Source organism: Rhinopithecus roxellana, chromosome 19 (genome assembly GCF_007565055.1).
Source record: "Rhinopithecus roxellana isolate Shanxi Qingling chromosome 19, ASM756505v1, whole genome shotgun sequence".
Taxonomy (NCBI): domain Eukaryota; kingdom Metazoa; phylum Chordata; class Mammalia; order Primates; family Cercopithecidae; genus Rhinopithecus; species Rhinopithecus roxellana.
The window spans coordinates 66,055,412-66,073,920 of record NC_044567.1 but is presented as its reverse complement, the minus strand read 5'-3'; the positions used below and the strand labels follow the sequence as shown (position 1 = coordinate 66,073,920).

Below are 18,509 nucleotides of genomic sequence, written 5' to 3'. Positions count from 1 at the left end.
TGAGAAAAACTAATGTGGCTCCATCTCTCTTCTGGATTCTAATGTTCCCAGAGCAGCAGCCACCCCAAATGCAAGTGGAGACAGGATGGAGCCCAGGGGGACATGGGGGAGGCAGGGCTTGGCCAAACCACAGGCAGCTGCCAGAAAGGCCCACACACCTGTGTTCCACACTCTGTGGTGGACACCCCAGGAAAGCAGGGGTGCCCCTGTAACTGCCAAACAGGTTCACCTTGCCCGTGGCCTAGACAGAGCCAATTTATTGAGACAGGGGAATTGCAATAGAGAAAGAGTAATTCATGCAGAGCTGGCTGTAGGAGAGACCAGAGTTATACTCCAATCAGTCTCCATTTGCATGATCCATCAACATTCGGGGATCAGAGTTTGGAAGGATAATTTGGTAGGTGGTGGGGAAGGCCAATGAGTGGGGAGTGCTGATTGCTTGGGTCAGATATGAAATCACAGGGAGTCGAAGCTGTCTTCTTGAGCTGAGTCAGTTCCTGGGTAAGAGCCATAAAATCAGATGGGTCAGTTTATCAATCTGGGTGGTGCCAGTTGATCCATCAAGTGCAAATCTCTCAAGCACTAATCTTAGGTTTTATAATAGGGATGTAATTCCCAGGAGCAATTTGGGGAAGGGCAGAATCTTGTAGCCTCCAGCTGCATGAGTCCTAAACCATAATTTCTAATCTTGTGGCTAATTTGTTAGTCTTACAAAGGCAGTCTAGTCCCCAGGAGAGAAGGACGTTTGTTTTGGGAAAGGGCTGTTATCATCTTTGTTCTAAAGTATAAACTATAAACTAATAAATGTGCTTTATCAATTGGGTGTGGTGGCTCACACCGGTAATCCCAGCACTTTGGGAGGTCAAGATGGGCAGGTAACTTGAGCCCAGGAGTTAGAGACCAGTCTGGGCAACATGGAGACCCTGTCTCTACAAAAAATACAAAAATTAGCCAGGCATGGTGGTGTGGTGTATGCCTGTAGTGTCAGCTACTCAAGAGGCTGAGGTGGGAGGATCTTGAGCTCAGGAGGTGGAGGTGGCAGCAAGCTGAGATCGCACTACTGCACTCCAGCCTGGGTGACAGAAGGAGACCCTGTCTCAAAAACAGAGAAAAAAAAATCATGTTTCTCCCTTCATTCTTGTAATGCAATGGATTACACTGATTGATTAGGCAGCTCTGATTTTCTAGCATAAGCTGTAAATCTGCATTCTGGTGGGAAATTTTCCTTTTTTTTTTTTTTTTTTTTTTGAGGGGAGAGGGCTGTGTTTGAACTGACCTCTGTACTGAGTTCAGTAGCAACCTCCCCAAAAGTCATGTCCATCCAGCACCTGTGAACGTGACCTGATTTGGAAATGGGGTCTTCACAGATGTGATCAAGGAAAGATGAGGTCTTGCTGGATTAGGGAGGGCTCTAACCCAGTGACTGGTATCATCATAAGGCAGGAGATATTTGGACAGAGACATAGGAAGGAAGACCACGTGAAGACGGAGGCAGAGGTTGCATCCAGAGCCCAGGAACACTGAGGGCTTCCAGCCACCAGCAGAAGCCAGGGAAGGGGCCAGGAGGGCCAGAACCTGCCGACCCCTCGATCCTGGACTCTGGCCTGACAGGATAAACTTCTGTTGTGTTAAACCCCCTTTGTAACACTGTGTGATGACTGCCGTAGGACACCCCAGCAGCTTGAAGCAGATCTTATCTAAGGGCCCCTAGGCACCTGTAGGTGGGCAGCCGCTCCTCCTGGGTGACAGCCCTCCTGAGTGACAGCCAGAGGTGACAGCCTTGGGTGACAACCCTCCTGGTTAACAGCCATGGGTGACAGCCCTTGCTGGGTGACAACCCAAATGGCAGACAGCCCTCTTGGGTGACATGCCTCCTGGGTGACAGTCCCGGGTAACAGACCCCCTGGATGACAGCCCTGGGTGAAAGCCCGGCTGGATGACAGCCTTCCTGAAACAGCCCCCTAGGTGACAGCCCTTCTGAGTAACAGCCCTCCTGGGTGACAGCCTCTCTGGGTGACAGCCTCCCTGGGTGAGAGCCCTCCTGCGAGACAGCCCTCCTGGGTGACAGCCCTGGATACTCCAGAGTGGATGCCTGGCATCCAGCAGAGAACCATGTGCCAGCATCTCCTGATGGTCACCAGCAGGTGGCGCCGCTGACCTAAGCACTAGGCTCCTCTGCACCGCCCCGCCCCCCCCCCCCCCCCAGGTTCTAGATGGGGCTGGGAGGAACCAGTTTAGGTGGGAGGAGCCCTGGACCGATTGCCCGGGACCAAAGTCAGGTGATGAGCACGGGGGGACCCAGCTTCTTTACCTTCCTGAGGCCTTGGTCCAGGGGTGGCTGCCTGCCCTGTGCAGAGGACTTTGTCCCTGGGGTTGGTGGGTGCGATAAATTTCAGGCTCTGACCCAGGGACAGAGGGGCACAGGTGGTTAAGGGTCCCTCACTCTCCCCTGGCAGCAGCCCCTTGTCACAATCTAGGAAAATGTCCAGAGACTGTGCCGGGTAGGGAGTTTTGCAAACCAGTCCAGTGGGTCGAAACCAGTCCAGCCGCCCCACTGAACAGATTCTGCAGTGGGTCACACCTGCAGTCCCAGTGCTTGGAGAGGCTGAGGCAGGAGGATGGCTTGAGCTCAGGAGTTCGAGGCTGCCTGCCCCCTGCACCCCAGCCTGAATGACAGAGCGAAGCAAGATCCCGTTGCCTCTTTACTTAACAAATCAAAACAAAAACAAAAAATTTTAAAAAGTAGGTTCTGGAACCCGACTTTCTGGCCCAACTCTGGCTTTGTCACTGTCTCGGGCGACGGCTCAGAGTCAGACCCCAGGACAAGGATTCCAGAGCAAGTGCTTGGTTTAGGAGATGCAGGAAGCCCCAGGGGAGGGCACGAGAGGCAGGGAAGGGAAGAAGTGAGTAAAGTATGCGTTATCAAGGCAGTTACCAGTGAAGCGCCAGGCTCCGTGCTGCGGGGAGCCCTGGGAGACAGTGTGGAGCAGGCCCCAGAGGTTGCCCCACTGAGGAGCAAGGGCTGGAGTAGCTGTCCACCACCACCACAGCCACTGTTGGCTGAGACCCTCTCCTGGGGCAGGGACTCTCCAGGCCTCCAGCTGTGGAGCCTGCCCGTCCTTGCAGCTGGGAGAAGCAGCCCAAGGATCCTGCTCGGGCGTCCCAGACATGAAGAGGCGAATCCTGCATGGGGAGGGTTGGTGACTGATGGATGGGACACCAGCTGTGTCCTCTGCGGCCACTGGGCAGCTGTGTGACCTCAGGCAATTGCTCGGCTTCTTTGTGTCTTCTCATGCTCCTTTGGTAGGAGGCTACCTAAGCCCAGTGAAGGTAGAGGGCCTAGAACTGCACCTGACACAGCGCTACACATGCCAGGATCTCAGGAGTCCAAGAGGGAGTTCTGTCACACCCCATTTCACAGAGGATATCGGATATGGAGGTCAGAGTGGCTAAGACACCTGCTGAATGCTGCTGGGCACGAGGGGGCATATGGGGCCTGGGGGACCCCGATCCCACATGCACAGGACCCCTGTCCAGTGCGCTCCTGTGGTTAGATCAAGGCAACGCTGCCTCCAGGACCACCTCCCTCTTGCCCTGCACCAGCCAGGCATCCTCTAGGCAGGGACCACAGCACCACGGCCCCCAACTTGGCCAGGCCTTCTCGGTCCTCTCCAGAAGGTATCTTGGCACCATGCTGTGGCATCAGCATCACACACAATGCTGAGATGAAAAGTCTTATACAGGTATCTTCGCACACCTGAGCAAACATTTCTACAGGAATAATCCACTCCAGCGGGATTCTTGGATCAAAAGGAAGCACACATGATTATTCTAGAAGTTGACAGGCATTGTCCAACTGATGCCCTCACCCACAGGGTTCTTTCCCTTGGAAATACCAGGTCCTTGTTTTTAAATCTGTGCCAAACCGATGGGCAGAGAGTGGCACCTTGTCATGTCGTCTCCTGCCCATTTGATCCAGGATTTTGTGGACCGTCGGTTTGGCAGCTGCTGGCACTTCCTCTTCTGCACGTTCCCTCTTTGTGTCCTTTTCCAGATTGCTGTTTCTTTGGGGCTTTTTTCTTAGTGATTTGTAGCGTGCTTTAAAATAAAATCCTCTGTCTGCCATGGTCTGCAGGTGACAAACATTTCTTCTCCACTAATTGTTTTACTTTCAGCCGTGTTGGTGGGGACTTTGTGATTGTTTTTGTAATTGGTCTTTGGAAGTTGCTCATGTTTGTGTAATCGGATTTATCATTCTTTCCCTTTGTCATTTCAGAGTTTGCGTCAGGAATTCTTCCCTCTTCAACCTGTTCCTCCCCCTTCCTACGCAGACTAGCCGGCGTTCTCTCTAGATCTGCTTCTCCCTCCATGCCATGCTCTCGGGCCCTTTTGTGGTGAAGCCAGGTGGACGTCCTCCTGCCCCTGCCCCTGCCCCTGAAGGAGAAAGCTCCAAGACCTGCTGTGTTCATGTCCCCTTCCTGGAGCCCCACCTCCACGTGCCCACCTACCTCCTCAACATGCCTAAGCCCCTATTGCTCTCCTCTCGCAGCAGCCTCAGGTGCAGAGCCCGGGGACTCTAGTCTGACACCAATGGCTTCTCAGCTGCAGTCAGCACACCTGCTGCTCACCAGCCCTGGCCAGGCCAAGCCACAGCCAGGCCCAGCCCTGGATTCAAGGTTGTTATTTCGGCAGAATGGATCATCTAGGCATCTCTGGCTTGTCTCTGCCCCCACCCCCGTACCCCGTGCCCCGATGCCCCGGGGCTGCTGCTGCTGATGTCTCCTTCCTGCCTACACCAGACCCAGCTCCCCCATGTTCATCTCTGAGGCCCGGACCACCTGCTGCTCCCGCTGGCTCATCCACTGCTCGTTACCAGCCACACACAGCTCATCGACCTACAGCCACACTTGTCACACATCCTTGCAGACCATGAGTCCAGAGGAGCACGTGATGCAACCTCCCACACCTGACTCTTTTACAAACCAGCAGGCCCCTGGGAGGCTGCTCTCCTTGTCTCTGGGGCGGCAGTAGGGGAAGCAGGGAGAATGAACAGCCTCCAAAACACTCCTCAGATGGAGCCGCCATGGAGGAACAAAGGGTCACCATCAACAAAACCCATTTAGCCCAATCAGCCTCCTGCCCAGCGAACCAGGGAGGCATGCTCTGCCCTCAGCCAGAGTCCCAGGGGCCTGGCCCTGGCCCTGGCAGCCTCTTTGTTATTCCTGGCTCCCGGGACCGGGACTCTCAGGGTGCCCATGCCAGGGAGGCCTGCATGGCCGGGAGCAGATGTTTCCTTCTGTGCCCTCTGTGGGCTCAGGAAGACCCCACTCTGCAGGTGGCAGGAAGGGGCTTCGTTGAGCAAGGGGCCCAGCAGCTGGAGTGGGCCTGGGTCTAACTCTCCATTCCCGTTCGCATTGGCAAAGCACCGCAGCTGACACGGGCTGCGGGAGCGCCACGCTCAGGGGAGCCGGCGACGGCTGTTTCCCAGCTGCTTTGCAATTTGCTGAGTTCAACATACACGTATTGACTGCCCACTGTGTTTTTTGTGCTCACTTGGAAATTCTGTTGAGCACCTACTATGTGGTAGGCACTCATCTGTGTGCTGGGGGTATGACCTGGGGCAAAAGTGTCAGTTCAGGTCACCTGGGAAGTAGACAACAGATTGGAGTTAGAAATGCAAGAACTGTGTTAGGAGAAGGAGCTGTAAAGGAGAAAGGGGCGAGGGGCAGAGCAGTCAGGGAGAGCCTGGAGCACACCAAGCACAATGCTTGTGAAGGAGAGGGGCCATTGAAGAGCTGGGCGGGGGAGCCTCAGCCAGCCCCAGGGGGTCTCTGGAGCAAAGATGGCCAGTAGTGGGGTCCCAGGTTGGGCAGGATGAGTTGAATGTGGAGGAGGATCCCCAAGTAGCTAGAGGCTGTCAGCTGACTGCACTTCCTGCAGAGTCTTCTCTCTTGAAGGCCGACCTGAGAAGAGCACCTCCGTGGCGACCACCAGAGATTAAATGCAGCTGCCATCCTGTGGAGGGGACGGACAACACAACAAGCAGCAACTGCACCCCCTTCTAGAACAGAGGCCCCAAATGACAGTGCTTCAAGGGAGGTGGGAGCTGGCTGCGCACAGTGGCTCATGCCTGTAATCCCAGAGCTATGGGAGGCCGAGGTGGGAGAATCTCTTGAGGCCAGGAGTTCAAGCCTGCCTGGGCAACATAACGAGACCCCATCTCTACGAAAAATACAAAAAAAAAAAAAAAAAAAAAAAAAAAATTCAGCTGGACATGGTGGCATGTGGCTATAGTCCCAGCTACTCAGGAAGCTGAGGTAGGAGGATTCCTAGAGCCCAGGCTAGGCTGCAGTGAGCTATGATGGTGCCACTGCACTGCAGCCTGGGTGACAAAGTGAGACCCAGTCTCTTAAAAAAAAAAAAATTAAGCGGGAGGCAAGCCCTTTTCCATTTTTTCTTAATCCTGCTGTTTAGGATGTGGACTTGATGGTACACTGTCTTGAGCTACATGGACGAGAGAAACACCCTAGGGATGGGAGAGAGGAGGGTGGATCCCTGAATGACTGCATGGAGCAGAGTTGCCACCACAGCCCTGGCCTGCCACCCCTAGACTGTGTGCTGGAGAAATGAACCTCTGTCTTGTTAAAACCACTGTTGTTAGACGTAGCTAAACCTAGATCCTAAATACAAACATAACATGTTCTTTTTTTTTTTTTCCCTGAGGCAGAGTCTCGCTCTTCGCCCAGGCTGGAGTGCAATGGCGCAATCTCAGCTCACTGCAATCTCCTCCTCCCAGGTTGAAGCAATTCTCCCACCTCAGCCTCCTGAGTAGCTGGGACTACAGGCATGCGCAACCACATCCAGCTAATTTTTGTATTTTTAGTATAGACGAGGTTTCACCACGGTGGTCAGACTGCTCTCGAACTCCTGACCTCAAGTGATCTGCCCGTCTTGGCCTCCCAAAGTGCTGGGATTACAGGCATGTAATCCTTACCTGGGTCCTTCCCAGTTTGCAGGGATCTCACAGTACTGTAGCCAGTACCACGTTCTACTGTCTCTTCTAAAGCACAGTTCCTAGGCCAGAGCTTCAGCTTGGCGTGCAATCTTGTTAGAAATGCTAATTCCAGGGCTCCCCTAGACCTCCTGACTCAGAAACTGGGGGTAGAGCCAACAATCTGGGGAATGAACCACTGCACCTCGCCAAACACAGCATGTTCTTTTTGTCCACATAAAACTTACCATCTTGACCATTGTGAAGTGTACAGTTCAGTGGCATTTAACACATTCACATTGTTGTGCAACCATTACCACAGTCCATCTCAAGAACTTTTTCGTCTTCCTCAAATTGAAACTCTGTCTCCAATGAACAGTAACTCTTCATTCCCCTTCCCTTAGCTCATATAAGTGGAATCATATAGAGTTTGTCTTTTCGTGGCTGGCTTTTTTCACGGAATATTATATCCTCACGTTCTTCCGTATTGTAGCATGTGCCAGAATTTCATTCCTTTGTAAGACTGAGTAATATTTCATTGTGAGCATAGACCACATTTTGTTTATTGATGGTCATTTCGGTGGCTTCCACCTTTTGGTTGTTGTAAAGAATGCTGCTATAAACGTGGGTGAACAAATATCTGTTGGAGACTCTGAGCTTAATTATTTTGGGGGTATTTTGGGATATTTTTTGGTATGTACCCAAAAGTGGAATTACTAGATTATATGGTAATTCTACACAGTGACTTTTCAACTAGTGTTTAACATGGTGTTTTGACAGAATAGCTGTAAGATTACACTGAAAAAACAGCCGGGAAAGTGCTGTGAAGGCGGCCCATGAGCTTGCTGGAAAGGCGGTCAGCAGCACACCTCCACTGTAATGGGTTTGTTACCTGCTTGCCTACCAACAGCTGCAGGCCCCTTTCCTGGCCCTGCCCCACATTGCTCCCCACATTAGACCCAGCTGTGCTGCACCTCTGCCCCTTTGCCCGGCTCCTGCTTGTTACAGGGAAGGGCTGGAGGGCTCTTTGTCCAGGTTTATCATCCAATATAAGCACTCAATGCACACGGATGGCTTTACCTGGCTCTCAGCCAGTGAACTCAGCATCTGCTCCAGCCCTTTAGCCCTGAGCTAGGCTATCTACCTTCATAGGCCAATCACAGGCTGTCACAGGTAAACGACCACACGTGGTTTCTGCCTCACTTTCTGACTTTGGAACATAATCCCATAGTGGGGGTGGGGGAGGGCCATTTTTCTGGAGCTTCCTCCTATTTTCAAGCTTTATCTTGCAGAACAAAACCTCCTAAGCAGAAGCCTCCATGTCCTCTTTCTGTGGGTTGAATGTGTCCCCCAAAAGGCATGTATTCAACACTTAATCCCCAGTGTAATGGTATTGGGAGCTGGGGCCTAATAGGAGGTGTTTAGGTTAAGAAGTGCCCACCGTCACGCCTGGATTAATGCTGATTATAAAAGGCCTTGAGACTGTGAGTTTGAGGCAGCAAAGAAGGCCCTCACCAAATGCTGGACTCAGGCCAGCACCATACCCTTGGGCTTGCCAGCCTCCAGAACTATGAGCCACATAAATGTCTGATTATTATAAATGATCCAGTCTCAGGTATTCTGTTATAGCAGCACAAAACGGACTCAGACATCTGTCTGCCAGCCCTGCCCTCCTGAGGCCTGGAATGCTGTTTGCCACACTTCCCAGCCTCTCTGCTTTGCCTTACACTAACTTCCTTCCCTGGAACCAGCAGTCCCTGCTTGTCTGGGCATTTTCAGATCTTATTGATCTTTCAAGGGCACCTCCTCTGTGAACTTACCTGGGTCCTTCCCAGCTTGGAGGGATCTCACAACACATGCTGTAGCCAGTACCACATTCTACTGTCTCTTCTAAAGCACAGTTCCTGGGCCAGAGCTTCAGCATGGCCTGCAGGCTTGTTGGAAATGCTAATTCCAGGGCCCCCCACTAGACCTCCTGACTCAGAAACTGGGGGTGGAGCCAACAATCTGTGTCTTATTGGCATAGATACTTCTAGGTCTACCAGGCTGCCAGGAGGCCTTAATGGCCCGACAATCATAAGGCACAAAGGCAATGCCTGCGAGTCAGCAGCAGGGGATCCCCGCTGGTCTCCCCATGGGTTCTTCTTCCCTCCTCTTCTTCTTAAAATGGAGGCAAAATTTACAGCAAAGCACACAAATGTTGGTGTGCAACTCAATGCCTTTTAACAAATGTGTCCACCCCGTCATCACACCCCAGATGAAGACATGGAACATTTCCAGGACCCCAGAAAGCTCCCTGGTGCCTCCTTCCTATCAATAACCCCATCCTCCACCAGCCCCACCAGGAAACCACCACCCTGACTTCTGTCTCCATAGATGACTTTTGCCTGTTTTTGAATTCCATACTGTGCATGCTCTTTTGCGTCCGGATTCTTTCGTCCAACTTTATCTGCGAGATTGATCTAAGTTGTTGCATGGCAGAGTCATTTGGTCTTTTCCTTTGCTATGCAATGCAGGATAACATTTGTTTGTTTTTAGTTTATAGAATGCAGTAAGTTTACTTTTGATGGACAACAGCACTTGTCTCTCTTGGTTGTCTGACCCTTTCCCATGCTTTCCAATCCTAGCTTCTAAGCTCTCTGGGGGTACAGAGTTTGCCTCTGTCCCTCCTGGCCTGGCATGCAGGCTGCTCCTGTCAGCATTTACTCAGTCCAAATTGAAACAGGGGCAGGTCCCTGCCAACTGAGGGAGCTTTTCTTCCAGCTCAGCCAGGGGTTGGCCAGTCTTGTCCCCTGGGACAAAACCCAGCCAGAGCTCTGGGCACTGTGGTTCAGAAGGCCTGAGACACATGGTTTTACCAGGGCTGGGTACCAAGAACCATGCTTGAGGCTAATGGCATTTCACTGGCAGTGTCTCTGGGAGGCTGGGGGACTTAACCGTGGGAAGCCTGTTCTGCACACAGCCATGGTGCAAGAAATGCTTTTTCCTGTGACGGTTCAGTGAGAACCATGATGGCAGCGGTGCAGCATCCTCCCAGCTTCGTTTTTAAACATGGGAAGGGCTTCTAAAAAGTCACACAGCTGGTTAATGTTTGAACCAGGGTGGAAGAGGTTTGTGTGAAGCAGTGGGTGGAGCTGTCTGAATGCCAGAATGAGGGTCACCCTGGACGTGGGTGACACAGGGGGCAGTGCAGGTCAGAGGCAGAGGCTGGGCCCAGATGCCATGGGAGCTCCAGGCCACTTTCCCAGAGAAGTGAGAAGTGGCCAGGTTGCCGGAGACGGTGTGGCCTCTTCAAGCCGTCACTGGTCCTGATTTTGAGGGGTGACTCATGCCGTCTTGGACATCCACTTCTGGCTCAAGTTGCTCTGGGTTCCTCCACACAGACCAGAGGGATTCCTGCATCACAGGAATCCAGGAAGGGGTGGGGGGAGTTGCAGGTTGAGAAGACAGAGGTGAGTGGCCCCAGGGCCCCTCCCCTGTTGAGTCACAGGAAGGGAATGGAAATAGTGTGGGCTGAGGCTGAGTCAGGGCCCAGCCTCAGCTTCTCGGGACCTCATCTGGGCTCTGAGGTGAGAGGCCCATCTGTCCTCCCCTCCTTGCTGCCTCCTCTCCCAAGCATGAGGAGGGCGAGCAGGAAGGATTGAGGTTAGTTCTCAAGAAGGACTTCCTGACTCGCGCTGGGCGACACTGAAAGGCATCTCTCAAAGGAAGTTGTGAAATCTTCCTTGGGACCAATTTGAGGTTTGGTCTGGGTCCAACCAGGACTATCTTTATGGCTCTAGACTGTTTTCAAGAGTTAGACAATCCTTCCCCGACATGGCTCAGGGAGCACCCGATGTGTGCCAGGCCTGGTGGCAGGAGAAGGGCCAGCTGAGTGTGGGACATGCCCCACTCTGGAGGTCTTCTCTAGGTCAGCATTACAGCAGCCTTGGAGGAGACCGCCCCCACCCCTTCCCTCCTCCCCTTCTCCTGGCTCCCTTGGGCAGTCTGCTTTGCCAGCCACACCACACTCCACTTTCAGATTCCGGAAGGAAACTATGGGCAATAAATAAGACAAAGGGTCAATTTCCTTCCTATGCAAATCCCAGTAGCATTTGTAGAGCGCCAAGCTTCGGAGGGCGCCCTCCTAAGTGCTTTACCTGCCTTCACTCCGCCACAGCCCTGTGAGGAAGGTGCTCCCTTTTCACAGAGAAGGAAACTGAGGTTCAGTGAGGTGAGCAGCCTGGCTACAGTGGCACTGACAGCGAGCAGCAGACCCAGCCTGTGACCCGGGCAGTGGCATGGCAAACAGCCAGCAAGCATTGGGTGCTTTTCCTGCGCTGGGCCAGCACTTTGCAGGCATCGACTCAATTGAACCCTCACAACCACCACACATTGGTAAGAAAACCACCCTGACAGTCCCGGGAAAATGCGCAGTCTTCATGCACTGAAGGAAACAAAAATGGACACATCAGTCATGAAAGAGAACAGAGAGATCCATCTGGAGTGCCTTGAGTTGGCAAATGGTTTAATTTTGCTGTATAGGGACACTGGCCTTGCTGGGGCACCGTGGAGCGGGGCCCCGTGCTGGTGGGTTGTTCACTGGGACCACCTTTGTAATGCTGGAAGGCGGTGTGGCAGGACCCACGGAATGCCTTCAAACGCCAGTGGTCCATGTCCCTGTCTCCTTCCTTAGACTCTTTCAGAAGAGACTGGTCAGAGGTGCAGCACAGATGAACTTACAAAGCTGTTCATCAAAGCATCACTTACAATGGTGAAAAGGCAGAAGAATCACTGAATTTCACCAAGGCAGAGCAACCGAGGAAATCATGGGTAGAACACTAGGGAGCCACAAGAAACGACATGTTTGAGAGGATATTTATAGCACAGGAAAATGCTCATGATCTAATGCTACACAAAAAGGGCAGGATACAAAACAAGGCGTATTTGAAGAAAGAGGGTGGCATGGTTGTCCATCCACTGCTTTCAGGGACTGGACTAAGTGACCTGGATTAGAGCGAGGGTGAGAGATCTGCTTCTTGCCTGAGCCCTGCGAACAGCTGAAATCACTCATGTGTCTGCAGGAATCATTCTTACATTTGCTATTCTGAGATAACTTCAAACCTACACAAAATTTGCAAGAATAAAAAATACCCTGCCACATACTCTTCACCTACATTCACCCATTATTAACATTTTATCGCATTTATTTTCTCTCTTATTCTTTTTTTTTTTTTTTTTTTTTTTTGACAGAGTCTCACTCTGTCGCCCAGGCTGGAGTGCAGCGGCATGATCTCGGCTCACCGCAAGTTTCATCTCCTGAATGCAAGTGATTCTCCTGCCTCATCCTCCCGGGTAACTGGGTCTGCCTGTGTGGACCACCATGCCTGGCTTATTTATTTGTATTTTTAGTAGAGGCAGGGTCTCACTGTGTTGGCCAGGTTGGTCTCAAACTCCTGATCTCAAATGATCTGCCCACCTCAGCCTCCCAAAGTGCTGGCATTACAGGTGTGAGCCACCGCACCCAGCCTGTTTTTCACATTTCTATTTGATGCTCCGGAATTCAGAGCTCTAAGAGGAGGCTGCCTGGGCGACCTGCCTGTGGTAGAGGCTGCCTCCCAGCTGCTCTGAGGATGGCCCTGGGTCTGAGGGAGGGCGTTGCACTCTGGCGTGTTTGCAACTGGCCTTTGCAGATGTAAACACGGAGCCTCCCTCAGGAACCCAGGGCAGGCGCCCCTAGGAAGAGGAATGGCTCCTTCTTTCCTCCCTTAGTCCCTTTCCTGAATGCCTATGTCACTTCTGGGCACACAGAGGCTCAGCTTGCAGGGATCCGCTCTCCAGGTGAGGCTGAGGTTTGGGGGCTCTCTGTGTGCCCCATCTGCTCCAGCACACTCTCCTCAGATGGGCCTCCTCTGTTCTCTGCTCTGTGCTCCCTGCAAGGAGTCCAATCCTTGAAGGTGGGAGAGTCTAGAGAAGAAAAGAGCCAAATGGCGGAAGAGGACCCTGGAAATCCTTCAGTGCAGCAGAGCTCGGGAGGTGACACATCTGGCCCAGCTCTGGTCCTCTCTGCCAGTTCCCGAAGCCAGAAGTAGGCAGCTCCCTTTTCCCATCTTTTCAGAGGAAGTGTTGAGTCCAACAGGATGGGGTTCAAATCCCAGCCTCACCACGGATTCTGGAAAAGTTTATTCTCCTTTCTTAGCCTCTGTTTCCTCATCTGGAAAGGGAGGCTGTCTGAGAACTAAACCTGAGAAGGCGCAGGAAGGGCTTCCCGTGGCTTCTGCAAAGAGCAACACGAACACTCCCTCTCCTTCATCCGAGCAGCAATCCTTGCTGGGCCTCAGGTGTAGGGGGTAGCGGGGAACAAAACACCGTCCTGGCCCTTTTGCAGCTTACAATCTAGCGATTCTCATCATCAGTACATGTGGCCAAAGGCCCCTGGCTGTCTTGTAGGCTGTGGGGTTGAATATGAGCCTCTGGATGGTGTGGAAGATTTGGGAAACAGGTGGAAAGGGCAGCTATTTGAAATACGTGAGGGTGCCAGGGCCATCAGGTTACAAGTAGCAGCACAGGTGAACTCAGGCCTTCTCACCTGGGGCTTGTCAGATAGTCGGGACAGGAGGCACCCAGATTCCTCCAAGGAGCCACAGGGCTGGCTAGGCCTCAAGGAGAACAGAGTGTCAAGGTTCAGGGGACCCTGTCTCTCACCCCTTCAGGAGCCAATGTCCCTGCAGGGCCCCCACAAAGCATAGCTGAGTTTCTCCCACTTTCTCTGCATCTCCTTCTACCTTCAGCTTCCTCTGTGGTTGCCTTTGTTTTTCTTGCCCATCTTTGGTGGCTCTCAAATGTCATCCCTGCCCCACAGAGAAAAGGGTGCCAAGTGGCCGACTATTCAGCATGAGGGTCCCCTGCAGCAGCTCACTCAGGCCAGGACCCTCGCAGGATGCTGGTCCCATGAATGGACGGAGGCTCCTGCCTGCCTGGTCACAGTGGCCCTGGTAGGGAGGGACGGTCAAGGAGCACAGGTGGGATTTGTGCAAAAGATCTGGCCCATGGCTCCTTCCTCGGTAGGGACTGTGGGCTTCCAACCTTCCCAAGGTTCCCCATGCAGAGCCAGGGCCTAAGCCTTGGAGCCTTTGGTCATCCAGGCCCCTCTAAGGCCCTGAGCCCTGCAAGACCTCTAGCCTTGAAGCACATGGTCCCAGCTTATGTAAAACGTGGCATGAGTGAGAAACTCAACCACAGCGGGTGAAGACCGCCACCTCTTTCCGGTCTGTCTTTCCTCCACCACACTTCAGGGAGGTGAGGGGGCTCAGGCTTGATCCTCAGGGGGTGCTTGGGCACCTCCTTGCATAGGAAAGTTGTTTCCGGGCTCCCCAGCATGGGCTTGGCGTCCAGGAGCCCTTCCTCCTCCTGGGCTGACTCACCTGCTTGGCGCCAGGACACGGGAGATTCAGGGCCAGGGGCAGGGTCCTGCGGTTGTGGGCTGCAGGTAGATGGTGAAGGCAAATTGGAGTTGAAATGCATAGAGGCTCTCTAGGACACAGTGCAAATGTACCGGAAATCCACCCACCGATTCCAACACCTGACCAAGATCCCTGGATGCAGAGCAGGCAGGCTTTGCCCGTAGCCATGGAGAAACCAAACCAGTGGGAGGTTCCCTTCCCATCTCTGCAGACGTGCTGTTCCCAGGAGCTCTGCCTACCTTGAATGCCCCATTTCTAGCTCCAGGATTTGCATCTGACAGTGGGATGTGTGTTTATGAAGGGAAGACCACAGAAAAGAATTTTTTGGGAAAATAAATGATCTTCCCTCTTGGCCTGCTTTGAGAATGCAGATTTTTCTTGCACTTGGAGCTTTCCTTCTCTAGGTTATTTTCAATACAACAGTGGATGTGAGTTTGGCCTTGGAGCCAGACTACCTGGCTTCAAAGTCGCTTGCCACTTCCTACCTGGGACCTAAGGCAAGCCATGGAGCTCTAGGTCCCTCACCTGTGAAACGGGAAGGACCACGGTGCCCACGTTGCATCATACACTTGTATACGCAGGCACACCCTACCTGCAAAAAGCAAGGAGCAGGGTAAGGGAACAGCTGTCTTAATCACGTTCCCCAGAAGCACAGCCTGATTTGTATGGCAGTGACTGATGAAGGACAGGCACCCAAGGAAAGCGGTAAGGTAAAGGGGGTAGCAGACAGAGAGGGGAGAAGCCATGCAAGGCTGTGGCCCCACGCAAAATCCTACAGAAGCAGGTCCCTTGGGGGACTGTGGAGTGGAGTCACATCTCCATTTCGCAGCCTGAGCTAAGGATACACGTGTCAGTCATTAGTGAAGGGCCATCCTGTGGCAGGGGGACACTTCCAGCTCTCTGCAGAAGGGCCCAAGGGACTCCAATAGCCTGATGACAGTCTTGCTGCAGAGTCATAGGTGTGGACAGTTGGAAACCAAGGCCATTCAGGCCAGGAAAGGGGCACATGGGAAGGTGCGAGGGGTCACATTTCTGTGACTTGCTGGTGGAGAGTGGACAGTAGCCACACAAGACAAAGGTGAGCGTTCTGAATTCAGAGACCAGAAATGGAGGCTTTCACAAATATGTATGCACCATGCTTTTTCATGGGATAGTCTATCTGGAAGATCATTCCAGGCTGCAGTATGTAAAGCTATGTCATTCTTCTTTTTCACAGTTGCAGAGTTCACTGAATAGCTACATTATTATAGAGCTCACCAACCTCTATTGATGGGTATTTAGATTGCTTCCCATCTTGTTATTACAAGAAAAACATACCACAATAAATATCCTTGTACTAGGGCCATCAGCACATTTGCAAGTGTCCCTGTAAATCTCTAGGAGTAAGTTTTCAGATCAAAAGGCATGTGCATTAAAAAAAAATGTTGATAGTGGCTGTACCAGTTTATACTCCTGCCAGTAATGTATGAGAGAACTTGTCTCCCACACCCATGCCAACACAGTGTTATCACAGTTTTGGATAATTGCCAATGTGATAAGTGAAAAATGGTCTTGAACTATAGTTTCCATTTACACTTCTCTGGTTTAAATAAAGCTAAACATTGTCTATAAGCTCAAGGGCCATTTCTACTTCCTGCTCTGTGAACTATCTGTTCATGTCTACACTCATGGACATTTTTTCTATTTCATTTTTTCTGCTGCAGTTTCATTTGTCTTATTGACTATAGGAACTCTCTATATATTAAGGAAATTTGGATCTTGAGTACAGTGACTTGAGGATGGAAGCAGAGGGAATTCATTCATCCAAGGGCTTCGCATTAGTTTAGCCATCTAAATTTCATATCCAAACCAGTCCTTTCTAGTATGGGGTTTTTGGCTTCTTCTTTTGGTTCTGTGAGCTAACTTATAACCTCCCAGCATGTTCCTTGATTGCTTTGCCTTGGCTGGACTTAGCCAGAGTTGATTTTGGTGGTGTAAGGAGTATTGATGTATCCACTCTCCCTCACCAGGTTGAGGTTTCAAAGAGAAGGGTCTGGGTTGATGTCCCCATCTTCCAGCTGAGATTCCCTGCTTTTCTCTGTGGGTTCCTCAACTTCCAGGTCCAGGCAACTAGTGACCTTCCTAACCAGCTCGCTCAAGGGCGTTTGCAGCCGCCTCTGCCTTGTCCTTGTGTCTAGGCCAGAGGTCCTGCTTTCTTCACTTGGAAGGTGATGTCACTGATTGATTTAAGAGCTTGTTTGGGCTCTCAGCTCTGGGAGTGTAGGCAGTGGGTCTCCCTTGATAATTGTGTCCCAGAGCTTCAAAGGTGAGGGCCAGCAGGGCCCTTGGGGATCTTGGGGACCAACCACCACAGTGGACAGAGGAGATGCGATGCAGAGGGGGAGCTGGCACAGGTCACACACTGTGTTGGGGCACACATCACACACTGTGTTGGGGCACACATGTGGGTCCAGGACCCTTTCTGAATCACTGAATCACTGGACACCTGTGGGCCCAGGACCCTGTCTGAATCACAGTGCTTGTTCATTCTTTTGGCAAGCACGCCTCAATGGCTGGATTCCCCAGCTTACAGGCAGGGCCGTGATGTAGTGAGAACCAACTCCACATGCAAAGGCAACTATAATTGCCCTGCAGGCCAAGGACAGAGGAGTCTGTTTGGGGAAGTGGGGAGGTGACTTGGAGGGGGTGGCCTGGAAAGACTAGCTTGTGTTGGGGCATGGCAAGTGCAAAGACCCTGAGGCAGGAGAGAATGCATTTTGAGCATGGAGGCCACAGGTAGAGGGTCCCATGTGCAGGGGTGTCAGTCAGAGACACTGTCCTCCAACCAAGACCATGTAACCAAGACCTGGAAGAAATGGAAACAACGGGCAAAGAACCTTCTAGGCAGGGGAAGTGGCCCAGGGAAGGCCGTGCAGTTGGAAGAAGACGCAGAGTTGCAAGGCAGTGTGGCTCCAGACTGGCGGGGACAGACAGAGTGAGCCGAAGCAGTCAGACAGGATGGGGTGGACACAGGTAGGATCTGTCACAGGGAGCAGGTTTTCCACCGCATTCTTAGGGCCCTAGGGGATCCCCTCCACTGCGAATGCACGAATGCACGAAGATGACATCGGCCCTTTTATAGAGGGGAAGTTCTTCCTACAAACAAACCAAAGTCCCTCCAGGGGACTTAGCAACTGAAGCTGAGCCTTCTCTTTTAGTTGCCCCTGCCCCCCAGACCCAGAGCCAGCTGGTTCCTCCTGCTTCCTGCTCACAGCTCCAGGAAAGCATCCTGGTGGGGAAAGTCAGTGAAACACCAGGTGGCCTAAGGTATCTTCCCAGGACCCCAAGGTGACTAGACAGGGCTATCTTAGCAGACCTGGGATGCAGTCAGAGGGGAAAAGTTCTGCAAAAGAAATTGGACCCAGGGCACTGAGGGAAGCCTAGGTCCCTTCTGAGTGCTCTGCAGAGGGACAGGAGGACACACAGTCGGGGGTTTTGTAAGGGAGGGGATAGGTGGATACTAGTAATGAGGGGTGTTCAAGTCAGTGCCCAGTAACCAAGAGGATGAAGGACGGATAGGGGGGATCAACTTCAGGCACAGCTGGATCCAGAACCCTGAGGCCTGGGCTATGGCTGTTCCCCACCCCTCGTATCACCCAGGTCTCAATCACCTTCCTCTCTGTGACACAATAGCCTCCTCCCTAGGGCTCCTTCCTTCCACTCTTACCCCCACAAATCCATTCTCCATATATTGTTAAAACCATGCCACTCCCCTGCTTAACCCCTCTCCCCCATGGCTTCCTGACACCCTCCACGTAAAGCAGAAACTCCTTACCCAGGCCCCAGAGGCCCCCGCTGACCTTCCCAACCCCACCTCGCTCTCCTCTCCCCTCGATCCCTCTGTCCTTTCTGTCCCTTGAACATACCAAGCACATCCCCATCTAGCTGACATTGTACCTGCTGCTCCCTCCTCCTGGTATGTCACCATGTGGCCACCCCTTCTTAGCAGGACCGCCCAGATGGAGCTGTCCTCGGCCATCGAGCCCCCAGCCCTCTGTCCACTCCCACACCAGCCCTGTTTGGTGGTTCCTTCTGTG

The 18,509-nt window shown here is 52.4% G+C and overlaps 1 protein-coding gene across 1 annotated transcript in view; it reads left to right on the top strand.

Moving 5' to 3' along the window:
- The window catches only part of LOC115894809 (TBC1 domain family member 28-like), a 44,226-nt gene that overhangs the window by 11,114 nt on the left and 14,603 nt on the right, over positions 1 to 18,509 (top strand). The window lies entirely within an intron of this gene.